This window comes from Eptatretus burgeri, chromosome 14, assembly GCF_056783735.1.
Source record: "Eptatretus burgeri isolate ZD-2024b chromosome 14, Ebu_testis_v1, whole genome shotgun sequence".
Lineage (NCBI taxonomy): Eukaryota > Metazoa > Chordata > Myxini > Myxiniformes > Myxinidae > Eptatretus > Eptatretus burgeri.
The window spans coordinates 54,346,900-54,372,855 of record NC_140974.1 but is presented as its reverse complement, the minus strand read 5'-3'; the positions used below and the strand labels follow the sequence as shown (position 1 = coordinate 54,372,855).

The following is a 25,956-nucleotide window of genomic DNA, read 5'->3' as shown; positions in this document are numbered from 1 at the left end:
ATGGAAGGAGAAGGTCCTCACAAGATTCCACACCGAGACGAGTCGCCTGCAGCTCTTCTGACAGCGAGTACAGTGGTATAAAAACTATACGAGGAGTTCAGATTGTGTGTGTGACTGCTGGTGATGCGTGTGTGGTTGTGGTCAGCACCCGCCATGGTAGGTTGCTTTGTACTTCTGATGTTTCAGTTAAATGTTGTGTTTGGTGCTTTGCCTATCCTATATCTAGTGCTTTGTGCATAACCTTACCTCTGTTTAATTGACTGCTTTAAATGCGGACCTTGTGATATCTTCAGGCTGGTCGTATTTGCTGTTGATAGTTTAACATGGTGATCGCAGGTCATAGCCTACTGTATCTTATTTCAAAGTGCACTGATTCTGGTGCCAACCTCCCCCGTTTAGTCATTGTATCTCTGGTATTTTGATTTACTAATGCCAATTCTTGACAACACCTTGTATAAGTTCACCTGAGTTGGTGCCAATTGTCTAATCCTTGAATATTTGCATTGTGAATGTGCCAGTTTGTTGCGGCTCTCCTGCATTCGAATAATTTTAGGCCAAAAACATCGGAACATATTAAATCTAGCTGAGATCAATTTGGTTGTATGCGACGGCAACCTCAGTATATATGCGTCAATGCTGCATGAATACAATAGTATACCGGGTTATAAAAAATCTTAAGTATAATAATTGTGCCCCCCCCATCCAGTTCATATGCCCCCCTTAATACTGAGCCCTGGCTACGGGCCTGTATAAAGCTGAAATTTTGTGTGCCGATGGACATCGAAGCCGATACACCAGAAAACGTCTCAAACTGTTGGAAAGCGTCCGTAAATGAAAACATAAATAAATGGAAAAAAAAATAAATTGAAAAACAAATGCAGGTGAGCGATCCGAGACAATGGGGAAGCACGGTTCATTATTGCTTACAATGTGTAAGCACTATTATAAAAGCCCCACTAGTTCATTATCGAAAACCCCACTAGTGTATTATAAAAAGCAAATGACGGATTCCTTTTGACCAATTCCTCCTCATGACACAATCATTCAAATGTATTCCCAGCAGGTACCATCACTGCAAACCTCGACGCACGATCCGATAAGTTGACGCTATTGTCGTGTTGTAAGTTTGGACCTCCTACATTGGTCTCTCAAATCTCATGACATTAAACTGTTATTGCTTTGGATAATCGAGGAAACTTTAAATATGACCTTTGATCTAATGCCAATGGAGTAAGCCTTAAACACCTGCGTGTATACACCTTTGGTCTCATGCCAATGGAGTCGATAAGAAGAGATTGCATACAAATAGTTGCGATATGTAATTGTGAGTCAACTGTTTATTTTCAGGCCTATGTTGTTCGGTCAAGGTTGTTCCCATCCACAATGAAGACCTTTCACACTAATTTTAGCAGGTTCATCGAACCAAAACAAGGTAATCTTATGTATGTCTGATCATTATATAATCCAAAAGGGCCTGGCCGATCTCCATCAAATCTTGCATACGTGCTCGGGATACCAAGGGTAATGTCAGATGTCATGGGCATAGAATACCACCCCAGTGAGGGTGGGGAAGATGCCTGTATACTTGGAATACTGCAAATGCTTTAACCACTGATTCCTGCCTGAAGGAGGGGGTATTGACACCATATTTCCCTCCGCGGGGAACGGGTATTACCAGTGATGGGAAAAGAACCTAACACACCTGCTCGGCCTTTCTGAAACGCTCGAGAACAGATGCAAGATCTCCTCGACTTGGCCTATAGTGAGGTCCATGGGGAACCCGGGGAGGGGGAAACTGTTTATTTATTCCGGATCAGTTGAGTCTTGTGACGATGCACTTGGATGTGTCCAATCACTTTATAGCATACCCCATTATACCCCTTGGCTCAGCACACTCAGAGATTCTGGCAATTTGGAGTGATGAGTACAACGCGAGTGTCACATCACTCACCCTTGATTCAGGTTTAAATAGAGCTGTGAATGTGAAGAGGTCAACAAAGAGACGGATTCCTCCTCCAGGTTGCGCACATGCACAGATTGAAGGACCTTTTACAACAGACTTCAATCCTTACCTTCACCACCGAAGGTGGACGGACATAGTTTTCACCCCTGTCTGTTTATCTGCGAGCAGGATATCGCAAAAAGTTATTATCGGATTCGAACGAAACTTGGTCAACAGGTTGGGTGTGTGTCATGGACGAATTGATTCGACTTTGGTGAGGATCCGGATACAGGTACTCGAAATTCAAAATTTTTAAGTGATTCTTCACCATTGAGAAACAGGACCGAAACGATATGTGGCATGACATTTCAAAAAGTTATGGATGGGTTATGACCAAACGAGGTAGATGATTTGGGGAGGTGACAAGAACAAGTCGATTCGATTTGGGTCCAGGTGTGGATCCAGATCCGGTCCATCGGTGGAATAAAACGTAAACTGTTCAGCCTGGTGGAATGGAGGTATGCGCTCGACTGAGTGCACTTCTGGTTGTCATGTTTTTTTTTTTTATGGAGCTGTTGAACACAAAGCATTCAGTTCATGATTTACTTTAAAATATCAATCCTTTTCAATGTCTTTCCTGGACGAAAGCATACGATGATGCACAAATGACGAGTCAAGGTATGACCAACTTGTATTCGTCCATGTAATGACGATTATGCACAGACTTATGATGTATAATACCTGAAAGCCAGCGTGCTACACGATGGAGTACGTGATCTGTGCAAGATCAAATCAGGCCTCTCAAAATGAGAAGCGTAATTAACCGTTCAAGGATCGGGTCCAAGTACGACATGTCATTTGTCCCAAAGGTTTGAGTCTTAACGAGCAGTCACTTTGATTGATGTTTCTCATCCGAGGCAGATCGATTGTAGAACAGATCACACAAGGTATCAGTAAAACAGCTTAATGCACCGTCAAACCAGATGACATATCGACCATCAAACCAGACTACCTATGGACTGTCAAACCAGATGGCATATCGACCATCAAACCAGACTACTCATGAACGTGAAAACAGATTACTGATGGACCGTCAAACCACACAACCTATACGGAGGACCGTGAAACTAAACCACCTATAGACCATGAAACCAGATCATTTGTAGACCGTGAAACCAGACCACCTATAGACCATGAAACCAGATCATTTGTAGACCGTGAAACCAGACCACCTATAGACCATGAAACCAGATTATTTGTAGAACATGAAACTAAACCACCTATCGACCATGAAACCAGATTATTTGTAGACCGTAAAACCAGACCACGTATAGACCATGAAACCAGATTATTTGTAGACCGTGAAACCAGACTACATATAGACCATGAAACCAGATTATTTGTAGACCGTAAAACCAGACCACCGATAGACCGTGAAACCAGATTATTTGTAGACCGTGAAACCAGACCACCTCTAGACCATGAAACCAGATCATTTGTAGACCATGAAACTAAACCACCTATAGACCATGAAACCAGATTATTTGTAGACTGTGAAACTAAACCACCTATAGACCATGAAACCAGATTATTTGTAGACCGTAAAACCAGACCACATATAGACCATGAAACCAGATTATTTGTAGACTGTGAAACTAAACCACCTATAGACCATGAAACCAGATTATTTGTAGACCGTGAAACCAGACCACATATAGACCATGAAACCAGATTATTTGTAGACTGTGAAACCAGACCACATATAGACCATGAAACCAGATTATTTGCAGACCGTAAAACCAGATCACCTATAGACCATGAAACCAGATCATTTGTAGACCGTGAAACCAGACGACCTAGGGATTCACAACCAGACGGCTTCGGGCCCGTGAAACCAGACTACCGATGAACCATGAACCTAGACCCTCCACAGACCATGAAACCAGATGACCTATCGACAGTGACACCAGACCTAAGGGTTTCATCAAGGACCGGCAGATTGTCGGCAGAGTTTTGAATCATCACCCACGACCAAGCTCACACTCAACATAATGATGAACAATTTGTTTTGAAATCCCCAAATTGCATTGAAAAGGAAAAATTGATTTTAATTTTAATTTCCATGATTTTAGAGCGAATCAGAATGGTTCGTGCCTCGTGTTGATTCTTCTTCTTCCTCATTAGCCTTCGTGATGAAGATTGCGTTTGCCAAATCGTTATTGAAATGTCGAACCACGTGCACAAAGTGACCAAAAATGAGTTTTAAACTTGTAACTCAAACCATCAATTTAAAGATAGTCTCTGTGGCTGAAATGAAACGGTTCCAGCATGTTGGAATTTGCCTAATTTGGCTTTAATTAGTGCCCGGGGCAAAGGGGGCTTTGAAGAAGTGCTCTTGGAGAGGAATTTGGGAGAGGATGCAGCGGAGGAGGAGGGAGGCCCCGGGCTATGTATTCTCGCATCTGGATCTCTCTCTCTCTCTCTCTCTCTCTCTCTCTCTCTCTCTCTCTCTCTCTCTCTCTCTCTCTCTCTCTCTCTCTCTCTCTCTCTCTCTCTCTCTCTCTCTCTCTCTCTCTCTCTCTCTCTCTCTCTCTCTCTCTCTCTGCCTCAGGTAAGAATCATGGAAACGTTTGGATCACAATTGAGAAGAAAAGTTAAATTGCTGCCATTAGTGAGACACTGTTTCTACATGTATGTGTCGCAATTGGTTTGTGAGGAGCGGCAGGTTCTGCAAAAATGATTTTGTTCATTTGTTTCAATAAATTTACAAAACTGAATAAAATGCCTGTATTCTTACAACCCCACAGTGTATGCGACTACCCCCAACCTCTACCATGGCCATTATGTTTGCGAGACCACCTGTTCCGCCCTCCACTCCTCCCTCCATGCTTATCTGGTAATATTGCAGGTGTCATAAGATCCAATAGAGAATTGGCTTTTAGCAGCACAAAAAGGACAGAAATAATTTTTCATTTTATCTCAACAGAATTTTAATTTTCTTCTGCTTCTGCTTGTACATCTCCTATCCGGCCGTTCTTTTCTAAACATCTCAAAATTGGTTGAATCTACATTAAATATAAACACTTCTTCCTCCGTTAAAAGTATATTTACAATTAATTTGAAAATGCATTTGAACCCTTGTATCTCCTTTAGAAATGCTACACACATTTTCTTTCGACACCAGAATCCATCCATCCATCCATCCATCCATTGAGACCATCCTCTATGCAGAGCGTTGATGCTGCCAAAAGGCCCTGTCACACCTTGACGTTTTAGCCAGTGTATGACAAGGTCTCAAAACGTATGTAAAACGCTGGTGTACTCTGAACTATTGATGGTTTTTTTAAGTTTTGGGCGTATAATAACGTGTTGGACGTATGCATAACGTATTAGTAATGTACACAGAACGTTTTAATCGCATATAGATAACTTATACCAACGAATGCTGAGCGTGTTGTCGGCGTTCACAACCTATGCCCAACGATAGCCTAACTTATGCATAGCGTGCAGCAGCGTATCGCCGACGATCACGTGGCATCGGCTATTCATAGGCTGTGGCTCGACGATTCAAATCATAACTGCACTAGACATCGAAGTGTCAAGCCGCTGTCACACCTTGACGTTTTAGCCAGCGTATGCCGACGTATGAAAAATTTGCTGAACCAAGCTGGCACACGTCGAATACGTTATGGGTAAGTTTTGTATACGTTAATAGCACGCTGGCATACGTCGTCATACGCCGAGTACGTCGAGAGATTTTCAGCATGTTGAAAATTTCTCGACGTACTCGACGTATGACGCACGTTCCGCATACGCTGGCATAAGTTGTAGGCATGCTATGCGATCGTTGACACACGTCGACATACGTTACTTGTACATTACTCATAAGTCGAAACACGTCAAGGTAATGGTTAGCGTCAGTGTTCCAGACTCCCTGTTTTTTTTTTTTCTTCGGTATGACGGTGATGTTGACACTTCGATTTCTAGTGCAGTTATGATTTAAATCGTTGAGCGGCAGCCTATTAATTATATTATAACCGCACTAGAAACCATTTAAACACAAGCTGAGGTTACTGACTTATCTCGTGTACACATGTTAAAGTAGGTACAATAGATATGCGAAGTAAATTGAACACAAAATTATTTTTGCTGGGAGCAAAGGAAACAATTTGCACTGTATGAAGTTGACAAATAAAAAAACTTGAGTTGAACAGCTTTCAATAAATTAAGCCCTGTTTCTTATTTCCTTGAAAGCTTGTACTCTACTCGGTTTATAAAAATAGGACCATTGGACCTGGAGCTTATCTGGGCTCTGGCCTAATGTTGTAACCCAAATTTGGTAGTATTCTGACTGGTGGGTTTAGAGAAGAAGATTTTTGAAGAAATTTACGTGATTTTCCCCAAAATTGACGAAGTCAGCCATTTTGACACACTTCCGGTCACGTGATCGGCATGACCTCCACAATTTAACATCCGTACCCTGACATAATGTTGTCACCTAAATTTGGTAGCATTTTGACTGGTGGGTATGGAGAAGAAGATTTTTGAAGGAATTTACTAAGTCCACCATTTTGACCTACTTCAAGTCACTTGACATGAGTGAGCTTTGCAATCCCCATTACTAGTCAGGAGCAGAACCTTGCTGCCAAATTTCAGCTAGATCAGCCCACCGGTTTGGCCAGAGAAGCCGAAATAGGAGACGGACGGACGATACATGATGGCAATTCCGTATCTGGAACTTCAATTCTAGATAAGCTAAAAATAATTGTGGGACTTTACACAAGTCGAAGACTGAAGTAATGCTATGGTGACTTGAGACTTGACTTGGGACTTGGTTCAAGTGACATGTTCACATCTCTGCTAAATGGTGATCTGTCCAGGTCTAGTTCGACCCTTGAAATGTTTCTCGACTTGTGAACACCCTGAAACTCCGTCAAGAGTGCAGGCGTCTATGATGATGATGATGATGATGATGATTATTATTATTATTATTATTATTATTATTATTAATCATTTGATGTTGATTTGTGAACGCTCCAGTTTGATCCAACATATTTGAATCTCAAGCAATAAATTTTAATATTGAAACTGGGAGAAAACAATGAGTTCATAAACACAAAGGAAATGTGTTTGCACAGCCAGTGGAAAAAAAGAAAAAAAACAAAGAAAAGGAAAAAGTGAAACAATGGAAGGAAAAGTTATGAAAACAATTATAATCGTATAATGTTTTCCTTTTCCATATTAAAATCAATCGCCTTACATCCAGGTGAACAGGTTTAATCCGATAGCCCTGAGGATTGATGTTGTGTTGTGCTTTTTACTGGTTCCCTTCTTTTGTCTCAAGGTCACTGTGAAGACGTAATGTCATGAGCAAAGACAAAACGTTGATTGAAAATCCAACCCATCCTGACCCAACAATTTGTATAACTTGAGATTCACACCAATATTATACAACTGGTTGTGCGATGTCACCTGCTTTTCACAGCCAATCACAAACATATAAGGTAAGACGTGTCTATCTCTGCAGAAATTATTGGGAAAGTCACCTTCTTGGATTTCTTGCTTAATGGCGGTTTTATATTCTTCCAAATCAATGTGTCAAGTGAATAATTATATATATATGATATTAAGATGTAAAAATTCTCATTTTTCAAATTTTGAGCTTACTTTACCTTTGAAAACTCCATCGTTAAATTTGTTAGAACCAGGTTTTGAACTGAAGCCAGGTTTTCTTTTTTTGAAATCAAGGTGTAACTCACCTGGACGTTAAGCCAGAGGTCTCACCTGCCAGCACTGGTCGTTGATGGATGTTAAAGACCCCTCAGTGTGTCTTTTGTAAAATAAAAAAAACACTCGGTGAGTTATTGCTGGCACCTGAAACAAAACACAAATTCTTGTTCTGACCACCGCTGGGAAGGCAAGGGCAAACCACCCATCATAACCAAACCACCCAGTACTGTATAACCAAACCACCAAAGTACTGGATAACCAAACCACCCAGTACTGGATAACCAAACCACCCAGTACTGGATAACCAAACCATTTAGCACTGTAAAAGCAAACCACCAAAGTACTGGATAACCAAACCACCCAGTACTGGATAACCAAACCACCCAGTACTGTATAACCAAACCACCAAGCATAACCAAACCACCCAGTACTGGATAACCAAACCACTTAGCACTGTAAAAGCAAACCACCCAGTACTGGTTAACCAAACCACCCAGTATAACCAAACCAACCGGTATAACTAAACCACCCATCATAATCAAAGCACCCAGTACTGTATAACCAAACCACTTAGCACTGTAAAAGCAAAGTACTGGATAACCAAACCACCCAGTACTGTATAACCAAACCACCAAACATAACCAAACCACTTAGCACTGTAAAAGCAAACCACCTAGTACTGGATAACCAAACCACCCAGTATAACCAAACCACCCGGTATAACTAAACCACCCAGTATAACCAAACCACACCCTTTGACAAGAGACTGATTTGGCACTACCAATGCTGTGTAAAGAGTCAGACACATTTAAGATGATGATGATTGAGGAACACACCTGAACACCTACTCCAGATAAAGGGAAAGGGAACAATTTGGGGAGGTAGAGTAATGGGGGAGGGGGGCTGTGCCATTACCCCTGTGGCAGTCAATATTGGTAACTGCATAGTATTTAAGAATTATTTCATTTAAAAATAGAAATTTACTCCAGTTATTGAACGTCACACAGATGAAGCTCAGCATTTCGTTGACGATCAAAACGTTGCAGAAGGAATGAAATAAATGAGATTGTACAACAGGATGTGTTTCAGCACAAGGATGTTAATTAATGAGATTCCAACAATGATTGATGGATGGAAAAAAAAGGGCAAATGAATAAAGGAGTGGAAATCGATGTGGCAGGAGAAGTCTGGTGGGAGCCATATTGATTGGAAATTATCAAATTGACTGACACCGTATACTGGTACAGAAAGACAATGTCATATTTATCAATTTCAAATTGCCAATATCATATAGACTGAGCAAAGTCATATTTATTGACAAATAACCTGCCCAAAAGGTTGGATCATTCAGGAGGATATGGTCCCATTGAAATGCACATCATGACATTCTTTATCGCAAATTTATTTGGGAAAATGTCACTACCTTTAAGAATTGTCCCTCGTGCAAAAATACAAATATATGATTCCACAACTTAATAGACAAAAGAAAAATCAACAGAGTGGACATAAAATTTGAACTTCGGATCCATCATGAGTTACGTATCAGAAAGGGACATCAAATGCCTCGTCTCCATCAGCAAGATATGAACTAGTTTAGGTCGGATTTGTAACTTACTTCCAGTTATAAGCTAATTAATAGAATCTATCAAAACAGATGACATAAATTCCTTCCATTTCTCCACCGGCCTGATCTCAGATCGGCAGGTCAGAATCAGTCCAGCTCACTTTACCTTGGACGTGCTTTTCCAGCTCTCCTAACAATGGGTGGAGGCCCTCAATGTCAGACATGAGATCAGGACCATCTCTCTGGATATATCCCGAGCATTTGAAACAGTCTGGGCATTTGCTCTGAAACACCATGTCTTCTCTTCCATGCTCTCCAAACTCTCTGCCAATGGCATCCAAGGCCAACTCCACACATGGCTGAATGACTTCCTCCGCTCTTGTACTGAGCATGTGGCTGTCAGGGATATTCTCATCTCCTCTCCCTGTCCAGGCTGGAGTACCTAAAGGCAGTGTATTGTCCCCAATCCTGTTCCTAATCTTCAACAAGGATCTCTCCGATTCTCTGGAAAACTCGACTTATCTTGGTGGCAGTTCCAGACTCGGTGGCATAACGGTGAGAATGTCTGTTCTGAATCTGGCAGGTCGGTGATTCAGACTCTGAGTCATATTAACGATTTTTAAAATGGTACGTGCTGTTGTTTCCTTGCTGGATGCTCAAAATTTTAGAAGAAACGCATAGAGCATGGACAAACAACCATATGTTGACAACCATGGTGTGGGCTTGATGGGCCTAGTGACCTCCTAATGCATTATAGTTCCTTGTAAGAGAACTTGTATATTATTATTTACTTGTTTTCTAAAGTGTAAACTTTAAACTGCAAAAAGTAGGTAGTAGTAGTAGTAGTAGTAGTAGTACTAGTAGTAGTAGTAGTAGTAGTAGTAGTAGTAGTAGTGGTAGTGTTGTTCTTCTTCTTCATGGTTGAGGTGGCTGGTTTCTTGGGTCTTGAGTTCAGGCCCCTGTTATGTCGTTGAATTAACACCAGGTGGGGTGATTCAGCCTGTCATTTTTCTGAGGTCGCTGATTGCATCAGCGGCACAGCTGTGCCCCCAGAAAATGATACAGACTGTTGATAGGGTTGTAAAAATAAAAAAAAATTATGCTGTAAATAAAATAATCAGCATCATAATCTACCCTACGCTATACAGAGCAATGGTTTTGCTGAAGCAATTTCTTGGCTGGGGTTACAATCTTGGAAGAGTCACCACTCCAACGCAGGCACTTGACTGAGAGTGTAGGAATTTATAATTTGTTCACGATGTCATTGAGAACTCGCCTACTCTTTGGGAAGGACATCATGTGATCTTTAATGTCCACCAATTAATTATCGACAGATGGAACAACCAGTTTAACGTCCATCTAAGAGATGGGACACAGATAGAAGAATCCCCACACCTACGGAACTCCAGGATAGTGGTTTATAGGTGGGTCGAGATTCAAACTCAGACGATACAGCTCAGAGGTGAGCTGCATGCCTCTTGGTCATATTGTCTGCGTTGCATTTGAGCATTATACAATATCAAATGGATTGGTCAATGAAATAATAGAGAATGAAAATATGTTGGATCAACATCACTTCTCTATCCTTTCTTTTTTCATATCCCTAAAGTAAGTCTTCATTGAATTAAAAGTTTCTTCCTTTAAAAGATCTTAATAACATCTAAAAAAAACGTTTTAAGATGCATTTTGAAATACCCTCTCTCCTCACTACTCCGTCACGAACAACCTAAGCATTCTCTATTACTTCGTCTTCTTCATCACAATCTCTTCCTATTCTTTTTCACAAGGCTTATTTCCCATAACTTTTCCACTCCTAAACTCCCTCTTGTACCAGCAGCTCCACTTCTCTGTATCTTCAATGGAAAATATTTTTTCCACCCCTCCCATGAAGTCTGTCTCTGTATGTCCAGTTTGGTAATACTGAGAGGTCAATTTTGTAAAGTTTTTGTGCACATGACTATCAATTCCACTTCATGTCAGTAGCGTACCCCCTCTCTGCTTCCCCCTCGTCTGGCTCCTCTCAGTTTCCCCTTGCTCCTCTCACCCCGCATCCTCCCAGCTCCACCTTCACCCCATACCTCCGCTTCCCCCAGCTTCCCTCCACTCCACCCATTCTCATTGCTCCTTTCCACATTCTTGCACCCTGACAGCAATCTTCCTCCCCTGTTGCTAACTGTGTGGGCTTCAAAAGTCCGAAGCCTTCACTCGAACGTGACAAATCTCTCAATCCAGGCCAGTGCCGTTAACCAGACATCATCTATTTGACAGAATGCTTCCTCCCACAGATGTCCCTGGCTCCTTAATGTCTGTCCATGGCTATTGCGTCCTCCGGTTTGATCGACTTGAACCCCATCCTGACAACGGAGTCACACTGTATATCAAAAACTCCACTTCTAACTGGCTGTGTACTGCTCTTGCACCTCACAAACCCTGAAACCCTAGGAGTACCTCTGGCTGAGACTTCTCCTCTGCTCCCACTTCTTGTTTGTCTGTGTGTTGGACCATCCTCCAAACAGCGATGACTCCATCTACATGTCTGTCTGTCTGTCTGTCTGTCTGTGTGTGTGTCTCTCTCTCTCTCTCTCTCTCTCTCTCTCTCTCTCTCTCTCTCTCTCTCTCTCTCTCTCTCTCTCTCTCTCTCTCTCTCTCTCTCTCTCTCTCTCTCTCTCTCTCTCTCTCATAACATGGACCAACTTTTAACCACTCAACCCAACTCTCTCTCTCTTCCTCATATGAGGTGACTTCAACAGTCATCATGCCAATTGACTGAATGTTGGTACTTCTCTCACCAATCATGGCACATCAAAAAAAGAACTTCTATGACTCCATGTGACTGACCCAATCTGTAAACCATCTGAGCCAGATTTCTGTCAATGATAAATGCTCCCTTCTGGATTTAGTAAGACAAACTTCCCAGCTAATGTCTCCTTCTCTTCCTCAGTTCCAATTGGTCCATCTGATGATGTGCTTGTGAAGGTCAACATCTCTCCAGCCTTTTTCATAGAACAGCCTCAGCGCTGGTGAGTCCAGCAGTTCACTCAGGCAAATTGGCAGAGATTGCAAGCAGACATCTCTCTCACTTCAGGACTGGTCTCCGATATCTACCACTCCTGATATTAATTCAGCCTGTGGAATTCTTCAACACAAGCCCTCTCTCTCTCTCTCTCTCTCTCTCTCTCTCTCTCTCTCTCTCTCTCTCTCTCTCTCTGTCTCTCTCTCTCTCTCTCTCTCTCTCTCTCTCTCTCTCTCTCTCTCGCAGATCCATCCCATCTCGTATTCAGTTATCCTACACCTCTTCCCACCCATAATGCACTGAATACTGTGGTGAGGAGAGTTACTCTGAAACACCATGTCTTCTCTTCCTGGAAATCAAACCTGACCCAAGGCAATCTCAGCTCATTACACAAAGCCTGCAACAAGTGTGTGTCCACTCTCATGAGAGACAGAAAACGACATCTGTCCAACCTCAAGATTGAGCTTTCAAACTTGTCTCCCTCCTCTGAAACCTGGTGAGCCTCATTAAGTCTGTCTCTGGAGTGTGTTCCCTCTCTAACCCTCATTCTCTTCAAATATCATCACAGCCGACTCTGCTCGTAAGAAGGCTGAATGCCTCAATTCTGAGCAGGTGGATAATTTTCTGGCAACCCTCAACTCTGATTCTGCACCTGGACCGGACGGCATCAGCTCACGTGCCCTTAACACCTGCTCTTCTGGTCTTGCACATCCCGTTTCTGCTCTTCTCGCCCGACCATTTGCTCGAGGTTATCTTGCATCTGCTTGGAAATTGGACAAAATCACGGCATTACATAACTAGGGAGTTCAAAGAACACAATACCATATGCAGTTACTTCCATTTTTAATTAAATAATGATTTAAATGATCGTTTTAAAAATATCCCAAAGTTATTGTCAGTAATCTAGAAACAGTCTAGAAGAATCTGGAAGCCTGAACACCATCCTCATATACCACCTCATTGGACCTTTATTTAAGTTGAAGCACTGCAAAATTTGAGGTTCTTTGAAGTATTATGACAGGCGATTGGTGTACTAAAGTCTTCAATTACAGATTTATATGTAAATAAGATAAAGATTGTAAAAGTCGAATAAATAAATTAATTCCAGTTGTACCACCACCTTTATCTAACAAGCAACATCAGTTATCCATGCCTGTTGTTTGTGTCATTTATAATGCCCTTAAAATAGGGTTGGGCACACATCGACTTTTTCTCTGTTGTCCCGTTGAAAGGAGTGTTTTTTTATGGCCATTTTTCACGCTGATCACGTATCTGTTGACATTTTTGACCTAGGATGATGTCTTCGGTTGGTAAGATGCAAAAAATCAAAATGGCCACCAAATTTACCCACTTTTCAGGTAAAATTTGATAATTATGGCTTACTAGGGCATGCAATAATATTAATATTAATAAACCTTAATCTTAGTCCAAATAAGGTGTAATTACAAACTTTCAAGCAAGTTCTCTTCTTATTTATTCATAAGCAGCCTGTGGCTGCTTGGCTGCATCATCTTCTGGGACACAGCTATGCCACTGACGCAATGCCCCCCGAACAGCAAGCTGGAACTCATTTTACCAACCTCAGGATGACAGACTGAGTCAACCCACCCCTTGTTAATTCGACATTTGAATTTTGAATTTTTGCATCTTACCAACCTAAGACATCATCCTATGTCAAAAAGTTCAACGGATTCGTGATCAGCATGAAATTTGGGCATAAAAAAAACACTCCTTTCAAAAAAAGTATGGTTGTATGCCCAACCCTACTTAAAAAGAGTAAGTTTCCTGTTTGGAATGATTTTCAATTTTGTTTCACTGTGAGACAGTCAGAGTTAAAAAAAATCTCACTCCTCTCAGTGCATGTGTGATCGGGGCTAATTCAGAGCTCAGGTACGCTAAAACGAAAGACTTGGCTTTCTGTTCATGTTCCGATTTGTGTGTAAAATGTAACATTCAATTTAAATAAGTTGTTGCTTGATCATAAACAGATAAGACAGACAAACGATGGACGAACATGAACCAATTGCTTCATCCTGCTGTTTGCTTCATGTTCGTAGGGTTAAAAAAGGTGCAAAAACTGATCCCCTGAACTACAGACCCATCAGCTTACTTCCAATTATCAGCAAGGTCATGGAATCCATCAACGCAGTTGACATGAAATCCTTCCTTTTCTCCAACAATCTCATCTCAGATCACTAATTTCATTTCAGACCAGGTCACTCCACCTTGGACATGCTATTTCTACTGACCTAACAATGGACGGAAACCCTCAATGTCGGACATGAGTTCAGGGCTGTCTCTCTGTACATATCTCAAGCTTTCAATACAGTCTGGCACTATCTCGTCAAACATCACATGGAATCACAAGTTGGTCAAACACTTTGAATATGTTCGGTAAAACGAGACTTGTCTTTCTAGTGTTGTTAAAAATATAACATTCAATTTAAATAAGTTGTTCCTCCTTCAAAAAAATTTAAATCATGAGATATCCCAATCTCCCTCTCTCTCTCCCTCTCTCTGAAAGGACCATGTGGCAAATCCTCCTATCTATTTTCTTAACAATCCTCTTGAAGAAGCTCAATCAATCAAACTCTTGGGTCTCACAATCAGCCATGACCTTCTTTGTCAAAGGGCACCTCTAAGTTCGTCTCCAAAGCCAATTGCTGATTGGGCATACTCTGTCGTGCAAAGTTGTTCCTTGGCACACCTGAGCTGTCCAGGTATAAAGCCTTCATCCACAGCTTGATGTCGTACCACTCTTCCCTCTGGGATGGTGCCCCTGTCTCACACCGAGCTTGGCTTGATCTCGTTGAAACCAAGGCCTTTAAGATGATTGGAATATCCCTTGATGAAGCTGAATGTATGGGCCTATCACTTTCCCATCATAGACAGGTCGGTGGTCTCTCTGTCTTCTCCAGCCTCCTTTATTGGACTTTCACCCTCTGCTCTTTATGTGCCCATCCCTCACCCCAGGTATCTGTAGTACACACAAGGTCTGCCAACAACTCCCTTCTAGTGAAACTCCTAAAGTGTAGAATCACGACTCACCTTCACTCATTCGTTCATATTTTCTCCTGCCCATGGAATCGACTTCCACATTCTCTTCAATCTTTCTTTTCACAGCCTGTGGAACAGATTTTCAAGACAGCTGTTCACCATCATCTGAGATCATCCCCCATCCAAAACCATGATTTGTTTCTACCTCCATTAACTGTCCCCAAACTCCCCTCTTTCCAATATTCCTATTGTCCTTCCCAGGAGTTTAGTTGTGTATCCATCTTTTCCACCCCCTGTTTCCACCGTTAGTCCTCGTTCTTCCTCACATCCCTCATCTTCGAAGTTTATCTCCATTTTGTCCCTCAACCCAGCTGTCGTGTGTTTTCCCCCTCTCCTTTCCTTCTGATGTTCGTTTTGTTCTGTTGCATCCTGATCTGTTCTATGATCTAGCTTCTCCATGAGCCTTGACTGTGCATAAAAAATATGTTACAAGGATAAATACAATCGTTGGGTCTTGGGTGGGAGGACTTTTAATCTCAAATTCATCGAAGAATGGTCACAGTTTTCTGTTGTTTTTAAATTATTCAAGGCAAGTGGATTGTGTTTGCAAAACCTTAATCTTAGTCCAAATAAGGTGTAATTACAAACTTTCAAGCAAGTTCTCTTCTTATTTATTCATAAGCAGCCTGTGGCTGCTTGGCTGCATCATCTTCTGGGACACAGCTATGCCACTGACGCAATGCCCCCCGAACAGCAAGCTGGAACTCATTTTACCAACCTCAGGATGACAGACTGAGTCAACCCACCCATTGTTAATTCGACAGTACAACACAACAACAGGCACTTGAACTCAAGACCCTAAGATCTTAAACCAGCCACTTTAACCATTAAGCCCACACCACGCTAGTTCTCTTTTGATATATTTATAATGAATGAAGGGCTTGTATCAGCAGCCAGCAGCGTATGCACACCCCATCTATGATTCAACCAACCGCCTGGATCTTCAATTAAAAAATGCATTCACAAGGTAGATCAATTGAAGGATAAGGCCTTAAAAACCACCAGGCTGTAAGAACAGTGCAATGGCATAGATGGAGCAATAAATAAGCTACAGAGCCATCAAAAGGAGGGAGGATGGGGGTGGAGGATCAAAAGGAGGAGAGTAGGAACTATTTCCCAACACGTGGTTCTGAATTTCTCCCAGAGGCTGGGAGTGGTGTGAGTGTGACGAGTGGGGAGACATGCAAACAGAGAAGGGAAGGAATATCAGGAAAAGTGATGATAAGAAGGATGTGGTCTCTGGAGGTCACTACCACGACCCACCACCAAAACTGGATAGTTCTCAATGGTAACAATCCTATTCAAAAATTCAAAATAACTTAATATCCAAAACAGAAGCAGGGGCCATTCAAAAATTAGGGAAGCATGGGGGTGGGGGTGTATGTCCAAGCGTTATGGATTGCTACAGCGGGGAGGGGCAGAGTGTTTCTAGTGCTGTCATGTGATGTTGAATCAATCAATGACAACTTTGTTCCAGGCACCCTTTATTTAAAGACTAGTTGGAGTACCCGGCATTGCCCGGGAAAAAAATAGGAATAAAAAAGGGGTAAATTGTGGTGCTTAATATATATCACATTTATATATCACATTTAATTTGGACATATTTCACATTTCTTTGTCGTTGTCAGCGTTTGTTATCAGTGCTCATGAGGCTGTCACAGAGGTTGGCGTCGTTATCAGCAAGCAAGTTTTTTTGCTCCCGGCGGATAAAGCCCAGTCTCTCTGTCTCGATCTTGCAGTAGACATCGACCAGAAACTGCTGAAAGAGTCGTCACATCTGCAGTATGTGGTTGCCCTCTCTCACCATGATGTGGTAGCTGTAGTACTGCAGCTGTGTGAGTTTTCGTTCATTCTGTCCAGTAGCAGTCCTGGCCACCAGATGGATGCTGTAGCCATCTGTTCCATATGGGAACACTATGGGATACTGGAGTGCATCATAAGATGCATGCAGCTCACTGATGCCCCATCGCGAAGTCTGAGGACAATGTCTCTGGGTTCTGTTGGCTCATTGTCCATTAAGGCCCGGTCACACCTTGACGTTTTAGCCAACGTATGCCGATTTTTGAATTTTTTTTCTAAAACGCTGGCACACGTTGAATACGTTATGGGTAAGTTTTGATAACATTGAGAGCACGCTGAAAAACACTGCCATACGTCATTGTACGTTGGCTTTAAACGTTGTACTTTTCGGTTGTCCTCAAATTTTTCATGCTTGAAATTTCACGACGTATGCCGGCGTATGACTCACACGTTCCGTTACGCTGGCCACAAGTTGTATGCACGGTCTGCGATCGTTGACAGACGTCAACACATGCTACTTGTAAGTTAATCATAAGTTGAGACATGCCGAGGTAATGTTTAGCGTACCCGAAACTTATTTCTAACCTATGATTAACGTGTTGTTGGCACGTTACGCGATCGTTGCCACACGTCGACAGATGTTACTTTTAAGTTACTCATAGGCTGAAAGACGTCGGTATAATGGATCGTCCTTGCGTCAGCGTCCACGGCCACGGCCAGGACACTTATTTGCAGCATTCTTCAAACTTTTCTTCGGCATGACGAGGATGTTCACACTTCGATGTCTAGCTTGGCTATGATTCCAATTGTCCATCTAATCGGAAGCGTCTATTTAAAATAGTCGAGTTTGAGCATTTTAACACGTTCAGAAGAAACGCTTCAAATTTCCAAACCCCTGCGTCAAAAAACAAAGGCGAGTGACAGCAATTTAAATCGTTCATTGCAAACAATGAAAATAGGTGAGTGGTACCGTTTAAAAGTCGTTGAGTGTAAAAAAAATCCAATTGTTGAGCGCAAGCGTCTACTTTCAATAGTGGAGATGCAGCCATTTAAATCGTTGAGTGGCAGCCTATGAACCTACCCGTGGACACGCGGACGCAAGGACGATCCATCATAACCCACACCCTCCCCCTCACACCCACCTACTACTGCCAACATGAACAAACTACTACTACTACTAATAGTAATACTGATACTGATACTGATACTGTTACTGCTGACATGGACATCGACTCAAAAAGGAACTCGAAAACACTGTTGGGTTCCCCTTTTATGAACACCATTTTTATATACCAATTCCCAAAACCGCTGGGAACACCTCTTTATATGGCAGTTGTAAGCAAGAAACACATTCATTTTTTTTTTTTGTCGACCGGAAGACGTCATTGGAATACGTCTACATACGTCGATGTGTGTTGGGACTACGTAAAGAATTGGTTCAAAGCACCTCAAACATAAGTTAGAAATAAGTTTCGCGTAAAAAAGACATTACCGCGACGTGTTTCGACTTATGAGTAGCTTATAAGTAGCCTTTGTGGACGTGTGTAAGCGTCCACATATCGTGTGTAAAACTTATCCCCATTGCATGCGGAACGTGTGTCGTACGCCGAGTACGTCGTCAAATTTTGAACATGTTTAAAATTTCTTGACGTACTCTACTTACTACGACGTATGATAGCGTACTTTAGCGTTCTACTCACGTATACCAAACTTACTTATCCCGTATTTGACGTGCCCCCAACGTTTTAGACACATTTTTCTTAGGTCGGCATACGCTGGCAAGATCGCCAAGGTGTGACCGAGATGTTGTCACTTCCATTTCTACGGCAGTTATGATTCGAATCGTTTTGCGTCAGCCTTTTAATAGGCTACGTCACGACATCGGCGGCGATGCGTGCAACGCGTTATGCCGAAGTTAGACTATCGTTGGGCATCGGTTGTGTAGGCCGACAACAGGTCAGCATTCGTTGGTATAAGTTATCTATAACACAACGAAACGTTCTGTGTTGTTACCAATGCGTTATACATAAGACCAAGTCGCTATGAATACGTCCGAATCTTTAAAAAAAAAACATCAAAAGTTCAACGTAAGCCAGCGTTTTACATAAATTTTAACACGTTGCCATCGCTGGCTAAAACGTCAAGGTGTGACCAGGCCTTTAGGATGGAGACTTCTGGTCCAGACTGGGCATTGTAACAGAGTGTGTGCTCTCCTTTCGGTCGCTTGTTCTCTCTAATGATGATTTGGCGCTCTTCAGAGTTGCCTCCTTCTGCAAGTACATCTCTTGCAGTTTTGAGCTCACAGACCAGATGGTTAGTCTCATGAAACCACTTTGTGAGCATCTCAAGGATGTGTGGTTTGAGGCCACTGTGGTTCCTGGCAGCCAGCTCCTTGGCATGTGAGTTCAGGAAGTAGACCTGTAGGAACTTTGGCTGGCCCTCTTCAGGCGGGAGCAAGCTGCCAATGCAGTGAAACACTTGACCTTGGATGCGGAAGCTCGGGTTCCAGCCCTGGACTTCAGCTTCCTAGTGCCCAAAGCTTGTTATCTCAAAGCTGCCATTATACGTCCAAATGTTGTCAAAGAAGTGCTTGCTGAGGCGACCTTCGCCTGAGAGAAGTTCCTTCAGCAAGAGAGGGCTCAAGGACGACCTTGCCATTGTTGCAGCACACACCATGGGTCTCTCCCTTGAACTTGAAAGCCGAACGGTGGGTGCAGACTTGGTCCATTCGGCTGATGTTTGCATGAGTTGTTGAGTCAGCCCGGTCATACGTGAATGCCACTCTGTTGGCATTGTTGTGCTCTTGTGCCCGGGCCAGTGCTCGTGCTTCTGCAGTGCAGTGACGCATTGCCTCAAGTCTTGCATCACACTCTTCCTCAGTCTCATTTGCTCGCCACTGTTGCTGCCGATGAACTTGTTCATTGAGGCTGGATGATCGCTCCTCTTCAGTCTCATTTTGCTCGCCGCTGCTGTTGCCGCTGTGCCTGTTCATTTAGCCTGGCATCTTGCTCCTCTTCAGTCTCCTGTTGTCTCTTAGTGTGTTTTTGCTTCGCTGCAGTTGCCTTGGGACCAATGGAGCTCTTCCTTCTTCGGAGCATCTAAAATCAGAAAGTCAAAATTTTGATCAGAAACTTTGTAAACGTCCACTGGTCTGTCTTTGTCTTATTTCGATCAGGTTGTGAATAAAAAAAGTCGCGATGCGGAAAATTAATCAATTGCGGCAGAAAAAATTAAAACAGCCAAAAGAAATCGACGAATTTTTTTTCAGTGTTTGTAACATCTAAGGTGTGCTGCAGTACCTCTGGAAGACGTGCTGATTCTGAATATGCCTTTAGTTTTGCTCTGGGAGGCGTCGTTCTCGAGATATAAGAGGGCAAACAAACATACACGATCACTACATGTATGTGTGTATATATGTATGTATATATATATATATATATATATGTATATATATATATATATGTATATATATATATATATATATATATATATATATATATATATATATATATACATATATAGAAGAAAGATGCAAGTATTCAATGATATATGTATTCAATAAATTAATAATAAAAGGAAATAGCTTTATTTAAATTCCATCATTGCTTTTTCCACAAACACTTAATCTGTTTTGCAAATGAAAGCAATTGAACATATTTAGAAACGATGACATCACACTGGAGCGATTATTCCAATGACATCATTCCAGGGATTCCGACTGCCTCCGAGTCTTCTTGATGGCACACTGTACCGCCTCGGTTTTTCAAATATATTTCGTCGTAACTGAAACAAAACAAAGGGATAAATAGCATCCCAGGATTAAGGTTTGAAATAGGGGGAGGGGTGTTTCGTCAACGAAGGGGAGGGGGGTGGAGGTGTCAGATTTTGGCAAAAAACATGTTGCGTAATTTTTGAATTGCCCCTAAAAGCACTCTCATTTAATAATAAAGTGGTTAATTGGAAAGATGGTGAAAACATCTGGGTAATTAAGCTTGGTTTCCTTCTGCGATGACGTTATTGTAAGACAACAAGAGGAAAAATGTTTATTGTAAATTCACCCACATATTGCATTCACGAAAATGGTCATCGCCCACCATATCGGCAAGGCGATGGCTGTGGACCCATACAGGACAGAACAGTGATAAGTCTAAAAGAGGGAGAGAGGAGAATGGAAATGGGACCGAATGTAGTTGGACGTGGTGCAACCCTTGGCCCTTCGACATACTCTTCACAGCTGCCCTGGATTAGCACATTAACTTTGCCTTTTCAATTCTTGCCCACCTTTCCCCCACCTCTCCATGGTGCAGGCGATATATATATATATATATATATATATATATATATATATATATTCTCTCTCTCTCTCTCTCTCTCTCTCTCTCTCTCTCTCTCTCTCTCTCTCTCTCTCTCTCTCTCTCTCTCTCTCTCTCTCTCTCTCTCTCTCTCTCTCTCTCTCTCTCTCTCTCTCTCTCTCTCTCTCTCTCTCTCTCTCTCTCTCTCTCTCTCTCTCTCTCTCTCTCTCTCTCTCTCTCTCTCTCTCTCTCTCTCTCTCTCTCTCTCTCTCTCTCTCTCTCTCTCTCTCTCTCTCTCTCTCTCTCTCTCTCTCTCTCTCTCTCTCTCTCTCTCTCTCTCTCTCTCTCTCTCTCTCTCTCTCTCTCTCTCTCTCTCTCTCTCTCTCTCTCTCTCTCTCTCTCTCTCTCTCTCTCTCTCTCTCTCTCTCTCTCTCTCTCTCTCTCTCTCTCTCTCTCTCTCTCTCCCCTGCACTTGCTTCCAGCTCTTTGTACCCTGAGAGCACCGTTCCAGAGTTGCTGCACCTTCCTTGTTAGTCTGGCAATCACGTTCAAGTGTGATGTCCGTGCCCCCCTCCCCGCACTCCTCCCAGTGAAACGGTTGTTAATCCCATTAGAGACTAAGGTCTCCACGAAAAGGCTGGCCATTCTGCCATCAACAACGAATTGCGCACCATGAAAGGAGTCCAAGGCAGAATAAAATAAAGGAAAAACAGGCAAGCGCTGGGAGGGGGAGCAAAAGGTGGGTGATGGGGTTATTTATTCTGAAGGACGATCGAGAGGCAGTGATGGGTGATCGCTGATCTGGAATGGAATCGCTGGACCAGTGAGATATTCGTGTTTTGAGCTCCAGTTAGTCCAACAGGATTTTGCAGAGGTAGCACACTTACCTCTGTGTACTACAGGTACCACACTTATCGCTGAGATGTCTCGTCTGGGTTGATTCCACCGATTTGACTATATGCTGTCGGACTGGCGTTTCATAGGCAGGGCATTTGCATCACAAAGTACTCCATCACAAAGTAGGATGAATGTTAACCTGGGTGTCCCACCTACTAGTATTAGTTGGTGGACATTAAAGTTCCCAAGGTATCTTTCATGAAGATTAAGTGAGTTATTACCAACACCAGCAACAAGCTCCTGAGATTTCTGCATGGCCTACAGGTGGCACTGCATCAGCAGCTCAGCCACACTCCCTGAAATTATATAAACCAGCACCTGCTGCAAACCAAAGAATAAGTTCTTCTTCTCCTCCCCACAACCCCCCCCCCCTCCCCGACCTTCCATAAACAGTTTTAAAACTAACTAGTCAAGTTGTTTGTTTTCTGTTTGGTCTCATATCAAACTCACCACTGTTTTGGATATGTATTTTACTCAAGTGTTTGCATCATCAAGGTACGTATTTGTTTCTCATGTGCACCTTGTGAAATCCAAGTGATTATTGGTGAGAAAATATTTTCCAAACCAAGCGAAGCCACTGTTCGTAAGAGGTGGGTGTGATGGACGTGCTCGGAAGATGTGATGCAAACTGTTTGAAGGGTTTTGGACATTAGATTGACAACGAATGACTCATCCATTTGGAAGACTCCTTTAGAGTGTGTGTTAACACCTGGAGGATTGACCACTGGAATATAAGATAAGCAATCAGCAGGTTCATTGCATTTGTTTCATAAAATTTGTGGTTGCCATTTATCTCTCTGGGAATTGGGAATGTTTAGTTTCAGATATACTTCACTCAACAAACTCTAGCTCTATTACTCTACTGATAACTTTGATAGCAAAATCTAGCTCAAGCTACGATAAACCTTTCATTCAAGGCTTTTGGTTTAGCTCAGATAAACCTTTCATTCCAAGCTTTCGTTTTAGTGAGGATTTCGTTTTAGTGATCTGTTGAACTCTCTCATACATTATTTTTAACAACAAAAACGATCTTATAATGCTTCATCTTCCTCTCTCACACATGTGGTACTCTTTACTGTTTCACAATGCACTACTCTTCTGCTATTTTAACAGACTGCTCTCATTTCGACCTCTCCTTCATTCCTTGCCTAAAAAATCCAACTATTACAGCGCTTCTTCTCTCCATGCTCTGAATTCGCCTTCATTGCATCCATCAAGAATTGTGTTAAATCGCATCTCTGACCTAAAACTTTTAAAAACCACAGTTTGCCATGGATGTTCGCTTTCCATCAACCATTCTTTTTTTCCAACTTCAGTGCCAACTCACCCCCCTCACCCCTCACTCTCACTCTCAAAGCAACCATCCCACTCTTCTCCCTCCAAGCCTCCCTCCCACCTCTCTCAAAAATTCCCCCCTCACCTTTCTCCCATATTTCATCCCCTTCACTGTTCCTTCTCAAAGTTGCCCCCTCTCTCATCCACCAACCTGCCTCGCGCCACTGCCCTCTCACCTCCATCTCTTCACTCCACCTCCTCAAATCCTCAACTGCCTTCTTCCTTGTCTCTTGTCCCCCCTCTCCCCCAGCACCACAGAGCCTTTTCTCCTCCTCATTCGGCCCCCTCCCCTCGTTATTCTACAATACCCCACACTCCTTCACCACCCCTCCTTACCTGCCCCCTCGTCCCTTGTCCTACCCTCCCCTCCCCCTCCACCTCCTGCACCCAAAGCCTCCTCCCCTTCCTCTTCATTAAAAGTGTGGACCTCAAATATCCGGGGCCTTCGCTCAAACCTTTCAGATCTTTCCATACAGGTTGCCACTGACAAACCAGACATTATCTGCCTAACAGAAACTTTCCTCTCCCAAGACGTGTCTGACTCCCAAGTATCTCTCCCTGGTTACTCCCTCTTACGGTATGACAGACCTGAGCCTCGTCCTGGTGGAGGTGTTGCTCTCTTCATCAAAGACTCTATTCCTCACTCTCCATGCACTGCCCTCACTCCCCCACACCCCCAGGAATACCTCTGGCTTCGGCTTCCCCTCCACTCCCACCTCATGTTTATATGTGTACTGTACCGTCCACCGAACAGTGATGACTCCATCTACACCTCACTATCCGAAAACATGGACCATCTTCTATCTTCTCATCCAAACTCTCTCTTCCTCTTATGTGGTGACTTCAATTGTCATCACGCCAGTTGGCTAGGTGTGGGTACCTCTCTCACCTGCCATGGCACCTCAGCAAAAGCTTTCTGCGACTCATTGGGACTGACTCAATCGGTCAACTTCCCGACCCGGATCTCAACCAATGGTACTCCATCTCTTCTGGATCTGGTTTTGACAAATTTCCCTGACAATATCTGCTGCTCTTCCTTCGCTCCAATTGGTTCTTCTGACCACGTCCTTGTCAAAGTGGACATCTCTCTGGCTGTTATCAGAGAACCACCTCACCGCCGTCGAGTCTGGCATTTCACTCAAGCCGACTGGCAGGGTCTCCGAGCAGCCATCAAACTTACAGACTGGTCTCCTATCACTACTTTCTCAAACATCAACTCATCCTGGGAATTCTTTCAAAGAAACTTGCTCTCCCTCATGCACAGATTTATCCCCTCTCGTGTTCAGTTGTCTTACCCTTCCTCCCGCCCTTGGTTTACTGAAGCTTGTGGCGAGGCAGTTGTCCTGAAACAACTTGCCTTTGCCTCATGGAAAGCAAACCCAACTGAGGGCAATCTCAGTTCTTTCCACAAAGCTCGGAACAAGTGTGTATCTACCCTCAGGAGAGCCAGAAAACAACATCTTTCTCATCTCAAGTCTGAACTCTCAAACCTCTATCCCTCCTCAAAATCCTGGTGGCGTTTAATCAAATCTGTTTCTGGTGTATGTTCCCCCTCCATCCCCTCCCTTACCTCGAATGGCCGCACTGCTGATTCCACACGTGATAAAGCTGAATGTCTAAACTCGGTGTTTGCAGCTAAATCTTGTGTCCTAAACCCATCACTATCTCTACCCACTTTACCCAGTCGCACCCAACTGTCCCTGGACTCTGTATCCTTTTCTCCTGACAAGGTGGAGAGCTTGCTTTCAAACCTCGAGTCAGATTCTGCAACCGGTCCAGACGGCATCAGCCCACGTGTCCTCAAAGCCTGCTCTTCTGCTCTTGCTCACCCTCTCTCTGTTCTATTCACCCTCTCATTTGCCCAAGGTCATCTGCCATCTGCTTGGAAATCTGCTAACATCACTGCCCTGCATAAAAAAGGTGCAAAAACAGATCCCTATAACTACAGACCAATCAGCCTTCTCCCAATCATCAGCAAGGTGATGGAATCCATCATCGCTTCAGATATGAAATCCTTCCTCTTCTCCAATGGCTTGATTTCCAATCATCAATTTGGTTTCAGACCAGGTCACTCTACCCTGGATATGCTGCTTCTGCTCTCCCATCAATGGATGGAGGTCCTCAATGCCAGACAGGAAATCCGAGCCGTATCCCTGGACATATCACGTGCTTTTGACACAGTCTGGCACCCTGCCCTACTCACCAAACTCTCTTCCCATGGTATTCAAGGCCATCTCCACTCATGGCTCGCAGACTTCCTCTCCTGTCGCAGTCAACGTGTGGCCCTAAATGGAGTTCTTTCATCCCCTCTTCCTGTGCAGGCTGG

General features: G+C 43.0%; 1 protein-coding gene across 1 annotated transcript in view; it reads left to right on the top strand.

Annotated features, from left to right (window-relative positions):
* The first annotated feature begins 4,528 nt into the window (after window positions 1–4,528).
* TFAP2D (transcription factor AP-2 delta) overlaps window positions 4,529–25,956 on the top strand; it is a 96,508-nt gene continuing 75,080 nt past the window's right edge. The window contains exons 1-3 of the mRNA XM_085854889.1: window positions 4,529–4,838; window positions 5,096–5,243; window positions 7,287–7,446. The gene's annotated coding sequence lies outside the window, so the exon portion shown is untranslated. The remainder of the gene's footprint in view (window positions 4,839–5,095; window positions 5,244–7,286; window positions 7,447–25,956) is intronic.